Here is a 17528-nt window from a genome sequence, read left to right on the forward strand (position 1 = left end):
AAAATACAGAGAGGGGGTGGAGGGGGGGGGGGGGCAGTGTCCCATTCTCATTCAAAAACCTCCGAGGAGGAGGAAAAAAAAAAAGAGAAGAAGTTGGCACAAAGGGCCCCCCGAGTCCGGGCTGAGTATTCCGGGCTCCCTGCTGGGCGCCAGTTTTGTCATATTAGAGCTCCGTCTGTTGGGAAAAGAATCCTCCTTCAGAATGAAAACTCTTTCCACTCATTGGGAAAATGGCGATTGTTCATTTCAAGGAGAGCGGGGCCCATTGTGCGACAATTTTCTGTCTTTTTTTTTTTTGTTTTGTTTTTTTGGGGGAGTGAAGGGGAAGATAGGCGCAGCATTGTGCGCTCCGCCGCGCTGCTCTGCGCTCTCTGACGGCTCCGCGCCGCAGTCCCGGGCACCGAGGCCGCTCCGCGCTCAATCACTTTATTTTCTGTATAGAAAACCGATCTGAGGGGAGCTGAACCTCTCATCAAAGGCTGAGACTAAACTCCTCCACCCTCCTGGTGAGAGATATTTTATCCCCAGAAAGATAGTCCATAGGATGTGATCCTGGGGGGGGGGGGGGGGGGGGAGATCTGCTGGGATCTCATAATAAATGTAACAATTATCATCATCATTAATGATAATAATAAAAGAAAAGTACAAAATTATATTATAATTATATTTATTATTGTCACTATGACAAAAGTATTACATATCGTAATAAACGTGTGTTGTTAATTCCATTTAATTACAAACAATAAATTATATATATATATACATATCTATTACATACAAATACATTATATATATTAGTAGTCCATTATGTTACTTTTATATATATATATATATATATATATATATATATATATATATATAACATACAAATACATTATATTTATTAGTGAAGTAGTATATTTTATTTATATATATATATACACACACACACAGTATATATGCATTATGTTACTTTTTTACCACAATATTTTTTTGAGTTACATTTTTATCTACACATGTAGCACATTGATTAACATTATCACAATATATATATATATATATATATATATATAAAATATACTATGTGCAATATTCTGCACTGAGCTTCCTATGACACGAAGATATATGTATATATTAATATATATGAATATAGTATATGTTACTAATTTACTATGTTACCCTTATATATGATACATATATACTTATTATTCTTTTTACTATTTTCAACAATAGTTTTAAAGTTACACTTTTAATGTAGATATTGTGTATATATATATATATGTGTGGATAATGTATTTGTATGCATTATATAAAAAGTAACACCACACACATACTATATATTTATATATATATATATATATATATATATATATATATATATATATATATATATATATATATATATATATATATATATATATATATATATATATATATATATATATATTATTTTTTTTAATGATGATATACTACATTGTTACTTTTATATATGATACATACAAATGCATTATACACACAAAATACACCAAAGGACATATTTCGTGGCTATATATATATATATATATATGTATATATATATATATATATATACATATATTTATAGTGTATTAGTGATATTACTACATACAAATGAATTTATATATATTAGTAAAATACTTATTTTTATAATTCTATATCTATAAATGATGTCCTATGTTCTGTTACTTTTGTCGCTTCTCCCGGTTGGGGTCACATATTGAACACACATTATACAATTTTCGCCTGTTTGTGTCGCCGCGTTTTTGGTGATCTCCCGGTGTTATCGGTTACCGGTGTCAGTAGAGAAGCTGGTTGGCGGGCGCGGTTGTAGCCCCGGGCTACGCTGCGCCTGGCACTCATCCGCCATCAGCGGGGCTCTCTCCGGGATTGAAGGGTTTTCAGGCAGATTAAACGGAGTCTTTATTTGTGACTTTCATCTTTAAACGGCTCACTTTTAGCTCGCCCGGGGCCAGGAGCTGTGAGCGCGATTTATCATCGTTAATTGAGATGGGATTTGTGGGTGCCTGGCCGTGCCTACAGCTGCTGAGCCGGTACCGGGCTGCCATGGCACACATCATACATGTCCTATGTGCAATACTCTGCATGGAGCTTCCTATGACATGTCCTATGTGCAATACTCTGCATGCAGCTTCCTATGACATGTACTATGTGCAATATTCTGCATGCAGCTTCCTATGACATGTACTATGTGCAATACTCTGCATGCAGCTTCCTATGACATGTACTGTGTGCAATACTCTGCATGCAGCTTCCTATGACGTGTACTATGTGCAATATTCTGCATGGAGTTTCCTAGGGCATGTACTATGTCCAATATTCTGCATAAATCTTTCTATGACATGTAATATGTGCAATATTCTGCATGAAGCTTCCTATGACATGTACTATGTGCAATATGCTGCATAAATCTTTCTATGACATGTAATATGTGCAATATTCTGCATGAAGCTTCCTATGATATGTACTATGTGCAATATTCTGCATTAATCTTTCTATGACATGTAATATGTGCAATATTCTGCATGGAGCTTCCTATGACATGTACTATGTGCAATATTCTGCACGGAGCTTCCTAGGACATGTACTATGTGCAATATTCGGCATGGAGCTTCCTAGGACATGTATTATGTGCAATATTCTGCATGGAGTTTCCTAGGACATGTACTATGTGCAATATTCTGCATGGAAACTTCCTATGACATGTACTATGTGCAATATTCTGCACGGAGCTTCCTAGGACATGTACTATGTGCAATATTCTGCATGGAGCTTCCTATGACATGTATTATGTGCAATATTCTGCATGGAGTTTCCTAGGACATGTGCTATGTGCAATATTCTGCATGGGGTTTCCTATGACATGTACTGTGTGCAATATTCTGCATGGAGCTTCCTATGACATGTACTATGTGCAATATTCTGCATGGAGTTTCCTATGACATGTACTATGTGCAATATTCTGCATGGAGCTTCCTATGACATGTACTATGTGCAATATTCTGCACGGAGCTTCCTAGGACATGTACTATGTGCAATATTCTGCATGGAGCTTCCTATGACATGTATTATGTGCAATATTCTGCATGGAGTTTCCTAGGACATGTACCATGTGCAATATTCTGCATGGAGCTTCCTATGACATGTAATATGTGCAATATTCTGCATGGAGCTTCCTATGACATGTACTATGTGCAATATTCTGCATGGAGCTTCCTATGACATGTACTATGTGCAATATTCTGCATGGAGCTTCCTATGACATGTAATATGTGCAATATTCTGCATGGAGCTTTAAAAAATGTTAGGACTGAAGAGGTGTTTTTTCTTTTTTCTTCTGACGTTTGCTGTAAAGTGAGCACACTCACTCAATGTGTTCATTCATAACTGAAGCATAGTAAACTGTTAATGATGCTTCAGTATGGGAATGAACAGGAAGCCGCTCAACACAGAGCACTTCCCATTCATTCCCTGTCCAGTGCAGCTGAGGCTGCAGAGAAAGACATGTGTTTGAGCTTTGGGGTGCACACCCTGATGCAATAACCTATGCTAATATATATTTATAGGTGGGCAAAAAACAAAGAGCTGTGCTAGGGAATGATTGGCTGATTAAAGCGAACTCACCCCCCAATTTATGAAGCTCTGTGAATAGCCCTCACTTCTTTAGTAAATCAACGCTATTGGCTTCACACACCTCTAGAAAAGACCAGCAGCAAGATCTCATTACCACAGTTTCCAGTTGTAGTGGGCACACCGTAAGGGGTCTCACTTTAGCCACAACTAGGCTGCCTCTACTGTCCAACCCCTGTTGGAATCCCTTTTAATTAATAAATAAATAAAATCTTGCAAGGATGGTCTGGAACCCCTTATAATGGCACATAGAGGTAGTCAGCAGAGAAACCTCATTAACATAAAGTCTGAGAGGAATAGGAGGTGCAGTGTGGTGGATTCACTCTTTGGCATCCACTAAGCACTGAATCAACAGTTTTGGGACAGATTGACCCTTTAATGCACCCTTTTTGCAGCACTCTTCACCATGACCAGCCAGTCTGGGGCATGTGGTTCCCATTACTGCAAAACGCTCTCCACAACAGCCATTCTAAGCCAGGGTTCCATGGAAACCCAGGGTTCCTCAAGAGGTTACCAGAGGTTCCTTGGGTTGTCACTGATTGACCTCCCATTTGATGGTGCCTGCATAGTTCCAATGCTAACATGGCTTGGCAATTCCACATACATGACATGAATAATCTATTGTAGCTGTCTGTAAGGATAGCATTCTTCATACTGACCACCAATGTAAGGGACATTCTTCCCACTGACCACCAATGTAAGGAGCATTCTTCCCACTGACCACCAATGTAGGGAGCATTCTTCCCACTGACCACCAATGTAAGGAGCATTCTTCCCACTGATCACCAATGTAAGGAGAATTCTTCCCACTGACCACCAATGTAAGGGACATTCTTCCCACTGACCACCAATGTGACGAGCATTCTTCCCACTGATCACCAATGTAAGGGACATTCTTCCCACTGACCACCAATGTAAGGAGAATTCTTTCCACTGTTCACCAATGTAAGGGACATTCTTCCCACTGACCACCAATGTAAGGGACATTCTTCCCACTGATCACCAATGTAAGGGACATTCTTCCCACTGACCACCAATGTAAGGGACATTCTTCCCACTGACCACCAATGTAAGGGACATTCTTCCCACTGACCACCAATGTAAGGGACATTCTTCCCACTGACCTCCAATGTAAGGGACATTCTTCCCACTGACCACCAATGTAAGGGACATTCTTCCCACTGACCTCCTATGTAAGGGACATTCTTCCCACTGACCTCCAATGTAAGGGACATTCTTCCCACTGGCCTCCAATGTAAGGGACATTCTTCCCACTGACCACCAATGTAAGGGACATTCTTCCCACTGATCACCAATGTAAGGGACATTCGTCCAACTGACCACCAATGTAAGGAGCATTCTTCCTACTGACCCCCAATGTAAGGGACATTCTTCCCACTGACCACCAATGTAAGGGACATTCTTCCCACTGGCCACCAATGTAAGGGACATTCTTCCTACTGACCTCCAATGTAAGGACATTCTTCTCACTGACCTCCAATGTAAGGGACATTCTTCATACTGACCATCAATGTAAGGGGTATTTTGCCCATTGGACCACAAAGAATTGATTGTAACAGGGGTTCCCTGAGACCATAAAACTATTTTAGGGGTTCTTCTGGTTGAGAAAGCTCCAGAGGGACATAAATGATGTCAATGTTGCAATTGCTGCCCATAATCACAGCATGAAACAAGAGGTCGGGATCCATTCATGGCACCACCTGAGTTTGGTCAATCATGGCTGATTGTGAGATTTATTGATCATGTTTTACTTGTTTTGCTAATGATAAGAGATATGTAAGATCGAAGGTACAATTTCATCAATAATATTGATCGGTAAAGCTTGGCGTGTGTCACTTGCTTTGCATATGATGATCATTTGAATGGAGAAGCCATCTTTGCATCACTAGAGATGGTCAGCTTGGAATTTTCACCCAATTTTCTATTCCTCCCAGCCAATCAACAGGGATCAGGGCTGCTGTTAGCAATCACGTGGCTCCATACAGGGGGCCCCCTCCACCCCACGGCCGAAAGTGACATAGATTTATTAGTCCCTTTCTCTACAGCCTCAGCTGCACAGATGAATGAACAGGAAGCGCTCTGAGGCTTCCTGCTCATTCACATATTAAAGAATAGTAAACACAGTTTACTATGCTTCAGTGATGAATGGACACAGAAGTAATTGGAACCAATCACTCACTGTGTTGATTCAGGAAAGGAAGGGGCCAGTAAATGACATCCCTCTGTGTGCCCGCAGCAGCTGCTGGTGGGAGAGGAGGGAAGCCATCAGCACTGTGGGGGAAAGCGGAATACAGGGGGGCCCGGACAGCAGACGTAAGGGGCGCATGTGCTAGAACCCATCCCCCCTGTAGTGCATCCGGAGGGAGGGAGAGGAGGAGAAGCTGGCAGTGCTGCAGTGGGAGACAGAAGAGGATCGGTGTCTGCAATAAGACAGTACAGCCGGCACTCCTGCTCAGCAGGTGCCTGCACCCCCCCTCCCCCTTTTGAACTGATGGGGCCCGGGCCCAGTACAGGAGGGCTGGCTGTACTGCCTTATCAGCGGCCCTGACAGAGATGACTTAGTAGTAGCCTAAGATCACACGGCATGCATTGAAGGTCAGTGTTCTATTAGGTTTCTATTCCCAATGTCGAGACAAGGCCTTCCAGTGCCCAGGGCAAAGATGCCCAACTGTGCCCCCCCCTTCCCTTAGGGTTAGGTTCAGCGTGCCCCCATCCCTGCAATAAACAATGGTGCCCAGGGCAGCTGCCCCCTCCTGCTTGTCCCGGCCCTGGATGCCCCCAAACCTCACATGATATCACAGTGCCCAGGGCAGCCCCCCCCTACTGCTCACCCCTTGTCCCAGCCCTGGATGCCCCCAAACCTCACATGATATCACAGTGACCAGGACAGCCGCCCCCTGCTTCCCACCCCTTATCCCGGCCCTGGATGCCCCCAAACCTCACATGATATAACAGTGCCCAGGGCAGCCTCCCTCCTGCCCACCCCTTGTCCCAGGCCCTGGATGCCCCCAAACCTCACGTGATATCACAGTGCCCAGTGAAGCCCCCCCCCTCCTCACCCCTTGTCCCGGCCCTGGATGCCCCCAAACCTCACGTGATATCACAGTGCCCTGGGAAGCCCCCCCTCCTGCTCACCCCTTGTCCCGGGCCCTGGATGCCCCCAAACCTCACGTGATATCACAGTGCCCTGGGAAGCCCCCCCCCCCCTCCTGCTCACCCCTTGTCCCGGCCCTGTCTGTTCCCCTCCTGTTTATTAAGAACAGAGGATTATCTATAATGACTCCTTACTATGGCTAGCTGTTAATGTGGCAATCATTCGTTTATTTGCAATGATTAGCCGTCCATCAGTGTACATTGATGTTTGTTTACTGTGACAAGTAGGCTATTAACATATTGGTAATTACCCTGTTTAATGTCATTAAAATTCATTAAGGATTGCCATTTACCTCAGTTGTCCTCCTGTATTTGCAACAAGTCTCAGAAAAACGACACACTGATTTCTGGGGTCCAAACTGAAAGAAACCCTAAATGTCTCCTATATTCGACTCCCATTGATTATATATATTGTATGTCTCCTATATTAGACTCCCATTGATTATATATATTGTATGTCTCCTATATTCGACTTCCACTGATTTTGTATATTGCATGTCTTATAGAAAACCAGAAGTGAAATGTTTTGTGCTCTGTGTTGGATAGAAGTCCATTAAAGATTGTGATGGCTACTGTGGGTTCAATTTCAAGTTAAAGTATCTAAGGGGTTGGTTCACTAAAGGCAAACAGGCTGTTCACTTTGCCAGGGAACTTTCACTTAGCTTAGTGGATTTAGATAAGGCTCTGTTGACTTCCATCATCTAATCGTGTGCAAGCAAAAATACGATTTTATTTTTTTTTTCCATGCAGGTAATTGGATATTTTTTGCAGAGTGAATTTAACCACATTGACTAAGTTAAGGAAAAATTCCCATGAAAAGTTTAATGCCTTCTTGCATTTATTATACCAACCTCAAAGTGTCTTCTGTGTTGACTAAAGATCCATCAGTGCATTGTGTGTTCAACCAAAGGTTCATCAATGTGTTATGTGTGAACTGGAGGTTCATCTCTGAGTCTTTTACTGACAAAAGGTCTATTAGAGGTTTTTGTGCCAACTAAAGGTCCACCAATGCTTTTTATGTTGGTTAAAGGTCTGTCTAGCCTATAGAGAACTCAGAGTGTGTTCCGAAAAGGCTAGAGATCTGTAAATGTGTTCTGTGCAGACAAGAGGCCCGGTAATGTATTCTGTGCAGATAACAGATCTGGGCAGATATAAGATCGATACAAGAGGTCCACCAATATGTTCTGCGTATACAAGAGGTCCATCAATGTGTTCTGTGCAGAGTAAAGGTCCATTAATGTGTTCTGTGTATACAAGAGGACCATCAATGTGTTCTGTACATACAAAAGGTCCATCAATGTGTTCTGTGCAGAGTAGAGGTCCATCAATGTGTTCTGTGTAGAGTAGAGGTCTTTTAATGTTTTCTATGTATACAAGAGGACCATCAATGTGTTCTGTGTATACAATAGGTCCATCAATGTGTTCTGTGTATACAAGAAGTCCATCAATGTGTTCTGTGTAGAGTAGAGGTCTTTTAATGTTTTCTGTGTATACAAGAGGTCAATCAATGTGTTCTGTGTATACAAGAGGTCCATCAATGTGTTTTGTGTATACAAGAGGTCCATCAATGTGTTCTGTGTATACAAGAGGTCCATCAATGTGTTCTGTGTATATAAGAGGTCCATCAATGTGTTCTGTGTATATAAGAGGTCCATCAATGTGTTCTGTGTATATAAGAGGTCCATCAATGTGTTCTGTGTATATAAGAGGTCCATCAATGTGTTCTGTGTATATAAGAGGTCCATCAATGTGTTCTGTGTATACAAGAGGTCCATCAATGTGTTCTGTGTATACAAGAGGTCCATCAATGTGTTCTGTGTATATAAGAGGTCCACCAATGTGTTCTGTGTATATAAGAGGTCCATCAATGTGTTCTGTGTATATAAGAGGTCCATCAATGTGTTCTGTGTATATAAGAGGTCCATCAATGTGTTCTGTGTATATAAGAGGTCCATCAATGTGTTCTGTGCAGAGTAGAGGTCCATTAATGTGTTCTGTGTTTACAAGAGGTCCATCAATGTGTTCTGTGTATATAAGAGGTCCATCAATGTGTTCTGTGCAGAGTAGAGGTCCATCAATGTGTTCTGTGCAGAGTAGAGGTCCATCAATGTGTTCTGTGTGTTTACAAGAGGTCCATCAATGTGTTCTGTACATACAATAGGTCATTCAATGTGTTCTGTGCATACAAGAGGTCCATCAATGTGTTCTGTATTTACAAGAGGTCTATCAATGTTTTCTGTACATACAAGAGGTCCATCAATGTGTTCTGTACATACAAGAGGTCCATCAATGTGTTCTGTGCATACAAGACATCAATCAATGTGTTCTCTGTGCACAAGAGATTAATAAATGTGTACTGTACATATAATAGGTCCATTAATGTTTTCTGTGCATACAAGAGGTGCATCAATGTGTTCTGTGTAGACTAGTGGTCCATCAATGTGTTCTGTGTAGACTAGTGGTCCATCAATGTGCTCTGTGCAGACAAGAGATCCATCAAATTATTAGGGGTCCATTTTAGTGTTTTGAGTTAACAAGATGCTCATCAACGTGTGGTGTACTGACTAGAGGTCCATTATTGTGTTATGAGTTGATTCCAGCATCGTCGATGTGTCGCTTACTAACTAGAGGGCTGCCAATTTGTTCTGAGTTAACTAGAGCTGTGATAATGGGTTCTCTGTCCTATATAGGTCCATAACTATATTATATGTTGACTAAAGGTCTATGACGATGTGTTTTTATCAATTTGAGGTGTAGCAAGATGTTCCCTGACAACTAGAGGTCTATCGGTATGCTATATGTCAACCAAGTATTATGATACCATTTCCATTAGGGGTTTATCAATATGTTCTGAATTGTTTAAAGATCATAAATATGTTCAGACTAGAGATACATTAATGTGTTCTTAGTGATCAGACATGTTCTGTATTAAATAAAATATTAATATATTACTGTATATCATGCTATTTACATTTTTTGGAGTCCTGTACATCTATTAGACGCCATCACTGTTCTGCTATCCTGTGGGGAAGAGATCAAAAGTATTATGCATTAGAACTCTATCAATTTTCTGCACTTTGAACTGAAGAGATACTGATTACGTTGCTTTAGTATGTTGTGCCAAATGGAGGTTATTTTAATACAATAGAGTATTTGGAGCAAATAAATGTCTACTATTGCTTGGTCCATGACTATTGTAATCTATCTATCATTACATTCTAAGATTATCTATCAATATTCTTGCACTTCCATGCCCATCGGTACGTACATGCTACTGTGTATTATGATTCAATACGTTTATTACAATTTGCATTAAAAAAATGAAGAACATAGTTAAAAAATCGGGAGCAAAGACAATGTTTCTTAGAGATTTAAAACACATATCAATAAGCAAGTACTGGATTGGAGAGCTAAACACCTATAATACTTTTAATGTGTTGTACAAAAAAATTAATACACAGAGTTCAAATAGGTGTGTCCAAATCAAGATGTCAACAGGTTTCGCAATGGAATTACTTCATCAGGATCAATAGTTATGAAAGTAAAAATAAAATATAATAGGATGTTAGCATATTCACTATTCACAAGTAGATAATAATATATGCTGATTTAACATGTAGTAGTTACTATTGTGTTTCTCATTATGTAATTTTGTTTACATATTTCCTTTTTACCTTCATATCAATTGGTCCTGATGAAGCAATTCCATTGTGAAACTCGTTGATATCTGGCTTTGGACAAGCCTGTTTGAACACCATTTATGTATAATCTGTAAAACACATGAAAAGTACTATAGGTGTTTTGCTCTCCAATCGAGTACTTGGGTATTGATATGTATTTTAAGTCTCTTGGGGACATTGTCTATGTTCCCAATATTTTAACTATGTTCCTCAGCTTTAATGCAAATTGTAATACACTTCTGTTCCATTTTTCTCGAGTTGATATTTGGATGTGGCACCTTGAAAGTCTCTATTGATTCACTACTGTGTATTATGCTTACTATAGACCAGTGGTCTCCAAACTGTGGTCCTTTGCTTGCTTTTATCCAGCCCTTAGGACACTATTTTGATCACTGACACCAACAAAGGGGCATAATTCCTCCCAATGATACCAACAAAGGGACCCAATGACACGATCGATGGGGCAAAATTCCTCTCTCTGACACCAGAGATGGGGCGTTGTTTTCTCCCACCGATGCCACAAAATTTTCTCCCCCTGATTGTCATGGTTCGACCCCCCCCCCCAAAAGCTAGGGGTCCGGGGGGGCCCTTCATGGTTTCTTGCACCGGGGCCCTGAAGCTTCTAGTTATGCCTCTGCCCGGTGGTACCCCCTATCAGCAGCCCTGGTCATAATACTGGTATTCTCTGCTTACTTAAAGGAGGCCTACGACTGCCTTGGTGTAATTCAGATATTTGTTAAGCTGCCCCTACAGGAGGCCAGGTGGTGTCCCCCTATCAGTGGCCCTGGTCATAAAACCAGTATTCTCTATTTACTGGAAGGAGGCCTACGACGGTCTTGGTGTAATTCAGATATTTGTTAAGCTGCCCCTACAGGAGGCCCGGTGGTGTCCCCCTATCAGCGGCCCTGGCCATAAAGCAGTATTCTCTATTTACTGGAAGGAGGCCTACGACGGTCTTGGTGTAATTCAGATATTTGTTAAGCTGCCCCTACAGGAGGCCCAGTGGTACCCCCCTATCAGTGACCTTGGTCATAATATTGGTATTCTCTATTTACTGGAAGGAGGCCTACGACTGTCTTGGTGTAATTCAGAGATGTGTTAAGCTGCCTCTACAGGAGGCCCGGTGGTACCCCCCTATCAGCGGCCTTGGTTATAATACCGGTATTCTCTATTTACTAAAAGGAGGCCTACGACTGTCTTGTGTCTAGGCGTAATTCGAATATTTGTTAAGCTGCCCCTACAGGAGGCCCGGTGGTACCCCTCTATCAGCGGCCCTGGTCATAAAGCAGTATTCTCTATTTACTGGAAGGAGGCCTACGATGGTCTTGGTGTAATTCAGATATTTGTTAAGCTGCCCCTACAGGAGGCCCGGTGGTGCCCCCCTATCAGCGACCTTGGTCCTAGTATTGGTATTCTCTATTTACTGGAAGGAGGCCTACGACTGTCTTGGTATAATTCAGAGATGTGTTAAGCTGCCCCTACAGGAGGCCCGGTGGTGCCCCCCTATCAGCGACCCTGGTCATAATATTGGTATTCTCTATTTACGATGGTCTTGGTGTAATTCAGATATTTGTTAAGCTGCCCCTACAGGAGGCCCGGTGGTGCCCCCCCATCAGTGGCCCTGGTCATAAAACCAGTATTCCCTATTTACTGGAAGGAGGCCTACGATGGTCTTGGTGTAATTCAGAGATGTGTTAAGCTGCCCCCTATCAGCGACCTTGGTCCTAGTATTGTAATTCAGAGATGTGTTAAGCTGCCTCTATGCCCTCTCTCAGCCTTGTGGTGATGAGTATATGGATTTTCACCACGTTCACACTTTACGTTGGCCTCGGACTAGGACTGAACTCAAAATAGACGTGTCAACAGGGAGCTTGTGCGCAGAATGTCATGTGTTTGTGGTTTGCTTTAATCAGCGGCTAATGTGACACTAGAAGGACAGGAGTGGAGGATCTGATTACATTAGATGTCCAGGGTCAGAGGTAACCCAGAGGATATGACTGGCTACAATGTGATCAGGGCCCTTGCAGGGCACTAATGGGCTTTCCAGTGCTTGGAGGAAGTTGTCTAACCCGTGTGGACATGAGCTTCCACCTATAATTAGGCTCTGCAGGGGTGAAAGACCAAGATGGGGGGGGGGGGGGAAATAAGCAGGAGAAAGCCCATTCCTCACACACAAATAGATCCTCCTTCAGAAGCGGATTTTATCTTCCCATTTATCAGAGGCAATCTGCATTGATTAAACCAACAAGGGCCGGTCTGTGAGTGTACATTCACTTCATTAAGTCCGGGGATTACTCAAGGTTGCCAATGTAATCAAGCACGAAGCAGCCTGGGATTTGTGAGTGGGATCAGTTTAAATAATGGGGGGCAGGAGGAGGCTAGTGAAGAAGTGGCAGGCAATGCATGTGCATATTCAGAGGAACCAGGGAACTGCCACTGATGGGGCTTTACATGTCACCAGACAGCCAGAAAACAAATGAGCTACAACAATAAACACAGATAACAATTACAAAGGCAAACATTGGCTTTTGGGAACAAGTAGCCGGCGAGAAGACGGTATACATTAACAAAGTAGGCGAATATTGGAAAGATAAACTCTGCCTAAATCAAGTGTGACGGGAGGAGAGGGAGACGCAGGCAGGAGGAGAGAGAGAGAGAGGCACAGATAAGGGAATATATTATTAATATTATTATTATTATAGGGGGAATAGAATGACACTTCTTACACAGGCTGCTTCATTATTTCATTACACTTTCTCTTTTCTCTACTGGGGTCAGATAATCCGGATGGCAATTATCTTGTTGTATGCTGTAAGCAGCTATGTACATAACACATGTAAGAGGACATCTGTGGATGATATACACCCCTTGGGGATTTGGGGTACAGGTGCACGGTGCTGGCCTAGAAAATATATCTCACCGTTCTGTTATCTGGGTTGCCTTCAGTCTACTTAGAGTTGCCCAGTGCAGGCCAAGTTTTTTTTTTTTTTCAGTACAATTTAAAGAATGCGACTAATGATCATGTCACTAAACAACCACCTGTGACTAATGAAACAGAAGTTTCACCTAATATATTTTTCTTTTTTCCTGGAATGCTTCTTGGTCAATGGAGGTTGTAGCAGGCAGAATGACTACTTTAAATGCACTAGTGTAGATTGGAAAGAGGGAAACTGCAATCAGAAACAAATTATTCTACCGCAACCTAGGGGTGTAGAGATGTGGGGTGTTGGCTCACTATGTCTAGGTATGGACAACATAGGGATGTAGAGCTGTGGGGGTGTTGGTTTACTATGGCTAGGTATGGACCTTGTAGGGGGTGTATAGATGTGGGGTGTTGACTCACTATGTCTAGGTATGGACAACATAGGGGAGTAGAGATGTGGGGGTGTTGGCTTACTATGACTAAGCATGAACAATGTAGGGGTGTATAGATGTGGGGTGTTGGCTCAATATGTCTAGGTATGGACAATGCAGGGGTGTAGAGATGAGGGGTGTTGGCTCACTATGACTAGCCATGGACAATGTAGGGGTGTATAGATGTGGGGTGTTGACTCACTATGTCTAGGTATAGACAATGTAGGGGTGTAAAGATGTGGGGTGTTGGCTCACTATTTCTAGGTATTGATAATGTAGGGTTGTTGAGATATGGGGTGTTTGCTCGCTGTGTATAGGTATGGACAATGTAGGGGTCTAGAGATGTGGGGTGTTGGTTTATTATGTCTAGGTTTAGACAACGTAGGGGTGTAAAGATGTGGGGTGTTGGCTCACTATGTCTAGCTATGGACAACATAGGGGTGTAAAGATGTGGGGTGTTGGCTCACTATTTCTAGGTATTGATAATGTAGGGGTGTTGAGATATGGGGTGTTTGCTCGCTGTGTCTAGTTATGGACAAGGTAGGGGTGTAAAGATGTGGGGTGTTGGCTCATTATGTCTAAGTATTGACAACGTTGGGGTGTAGAGATGTGGGGTGTTGGCTCACTATGTCTAGGTATTGACAACATAGGGGTGTAGAGATGTGGGGTGTTTGCTCACTATGTCTAGGTATTGACAACATAGGGGTGTAGAGATGTGGGGTGTTTGCTCACTATGTCTAGGTATGGACAATGCAGGGGTGTAGAGATGTGGAGTGTTGGCTCACAATGTCTAGGTATGGACAATGTAGGGGTGTAGAGATGTAGGGTGTTGGCTCACTATGTCCAGGTATTTACAACGTAGGGGTGTAGAGACGTAGGGTGTTGGCTCACTATGTCTAGGTATGGGCAATGTAGGGGTGTAGAGATGTGGAGTGTTTACTAACTATGTCTAGGTATGGACAATGTAGGGGTGTAGAGATGTGGGATGTTGGCTCACTATGTCTAGATATGAACAATGTAGGGGTGTAGAGAGGTGGAGTGTTGGCTCACTATGTCTAGGTATGAACAATGTAGGGGTGTAGAGATGTTGGGTGTTGGCTCACAATGTCTGGGTATGAACAATGTTGGAGTGTAGAGATGTGGGGTGTTGGCTCACTATGTCTAGGTATGGACAATGTAGGGGTGTAAAGATGTGGGGTGTTTGCTCACTATGTCTAGGTATGAACATAACACAAGTACAGTATATTGAATTGTTTGGTGGAAAGCCCAAAGATCATTCTATTCATGATCAGTGCTAGCCACACAAATACAATCTCCTTATGGATTCATAAAAAAACATGAAGTACAAAGGCCTCCATGGTGGGGTGACCTTCCCATCAGGTAGGCCTTTGTAACTTAGACTGACCATGAATAAAATGATCCTCCATTGAGTTGATTGAGTGGTAGGCCCCTCACACTCCATAGTTGTTAGCAAATCTTAAGGATATTTCACAGAGACTATAAACTCAGATTGAAATGTGAGTGGCTAGCCTTTGGATGGCCATAGTTGACTCAATATTTACTATGAACAACAACATGCCAGTCCTGTGATGTCCTACAGAGTATAGAAGGCTTTTAAGCAGAATCAGAGTGGGACAAGGGACATTCTCAGTTAAGGTTCATTTTCTCTCTGCTTCCCATCCCAGACCAGAGGGACAGTTGGTCATCTCAGTCTCTAGATCATACACTTGGCCTACGGCTCCTATATTGGGAAGGGTTTATGTTCTGTTTGGTGCAGGATGATTTTTACCCCATAGTTATTATCACCCATGTAGCTGCTATTGAAGAGTAGTCATCTCTAAGGTTTTATCTCTTTTTCAAAATATATGGATATTTAAACCTAAATTTCCTCAACATGGAAGGAAAAAGCTTTTTTCTTTACAGGGACATTGTTTATTTGCACTTTTTTTATTAGGTTAGTAGCTTTAAATTCTTGCTCTTAAGAAGTCAACTGGACCACTTACAGTAGCTCAGAGACTGGACTTTGCAGAGAACTATTTACCATGTTGACTTCCAGAGAAAATTTGCATCACCCCCGTTAGATTGCTATGAACACCAATAGACTGAAATGACAAACTGTTGGAGAGATATGAATTCAATATAAAAATGTTAGTAATAATAATAATACGCGAGTCTGGCTTTTGTAACTAATTAGTGAACTGCTACATGGCCAATAAATCCTTCATGACGAATTCTCTTTAACTAGATCAACATTACATGTAAGGGTTTACTGAAGGAGTCATTCTTCATGGTAGCTTATGTTCACTTGAAATATCCAACAGATTAGGAGGAAGATTGTATTTGTTAAGTTCCCCTGAAAGTGACCAGAAACTTTAAGAGAGCACAGGCCATAGTGAAAATGAAAAATACTTATTTATTAATTCACCCCGTAGTATAGATCAGGGGCGTTACTAGACTCTGGTACCCAGGACACTTTCTCCAGCCAGGTCTTCTTTTGAGTGCCCTGGGTCTCCTTTGGGATATGAAAACAATATGATTTATACAGTTTTAGAACATTGTAAAATTTATCTCGTTTTTAGATCTATCTATATTTATTTTGTCATCATAATGTGACATTACTATGTTTGACCAATTCATTTTTGTTCAGTTAAAAAAATTAGTCTTAGATTTGAACCAATGTAGTCTTTATGGTATCCTCCCAGCCCCTCAATTATTTAATCCGTGTGCCTAGAGGTCCCCTGGTCTATTAGGATCCTAGAAATAACCCCAGTGTACAAGATGGTCATCCATGGCTGCCTAGGTGCCTCCATCTCCAAGTCTAGGCATCTCCTGTTGGCTGTAGTATAGAACTTCGTAGTAGAATTTTTATTTATTCAACAGTATGATATAAAATACTAAAATATTAGTCTTATATTTGAACCAAAGTAGTCTTCATGGTATCCTCCCAGCTCCTCAACATTGTAATCTGTGTGCCCAGAAGTGTCCCTGGTCTACTAGGAAACACCCTTGGTGTACATGATGGTCATCAGTGGTTGCCCAGATGTCTCCATCTTCAAGTCCTAGTATATATTGTTGGACGTGGTATGGAACATCATGGTGGAATCCTTATTCCTTCAGTATGGTTACTCATATAAAATAATAAAATATTAGATTTACTTTTAACCAAAGTAGTCATTATGGTATCCTCCAGGCCCTAAACATTTACATCTGTGTACCTAGAGGTGTCCCTGGTCTATTAAGGACCTATAAATGCCCTTGGTGTACACGATGGTCATCGAGTTGTCCACGTGCCTCCATCTCCAAGTCCAGGTATATCCTGTTGGCCGTGGTATAGAACATCATGGTGGAATCTTTTATTTCTTCAACAGTATGCTTGCTCATAATAAATATTAAAATATTAATCTTATATTTAAACCAAAGTAGTCTTTATGGTATCCTCCCAGCTCCACAAGATTTTAATATGTGTGCCTAGAGATACCCCTGGTCTATTAGTATCCTAGAAACACCCCTGGTGTACACGGTGGTCCTCGGCGGTTACCCAGGTGCCTCCATCTCCAAGTCGAGGTGTCTCCTGTTGGCTGTGGTATCGAACATCATGGTGGAATCTTTATTCATTCAACAATATTGTAGTGGGTGCCTTGCATCTCCTGCGCCATGCCAAGCTGACACCTGAAC

Source organism: Pelophylax lessonae (genome assembly GCF_965119305.1).
Source record: "Pelophylax lessonae genome assembly, chromosome: 12".
NCBI classification, from domain to species: domain Eukaryota; kingdom Metazoa; phylum Chordata; class Amphibia; order Anura; family Ranidae; genus Pelophylax; species Pelophylax lessonae.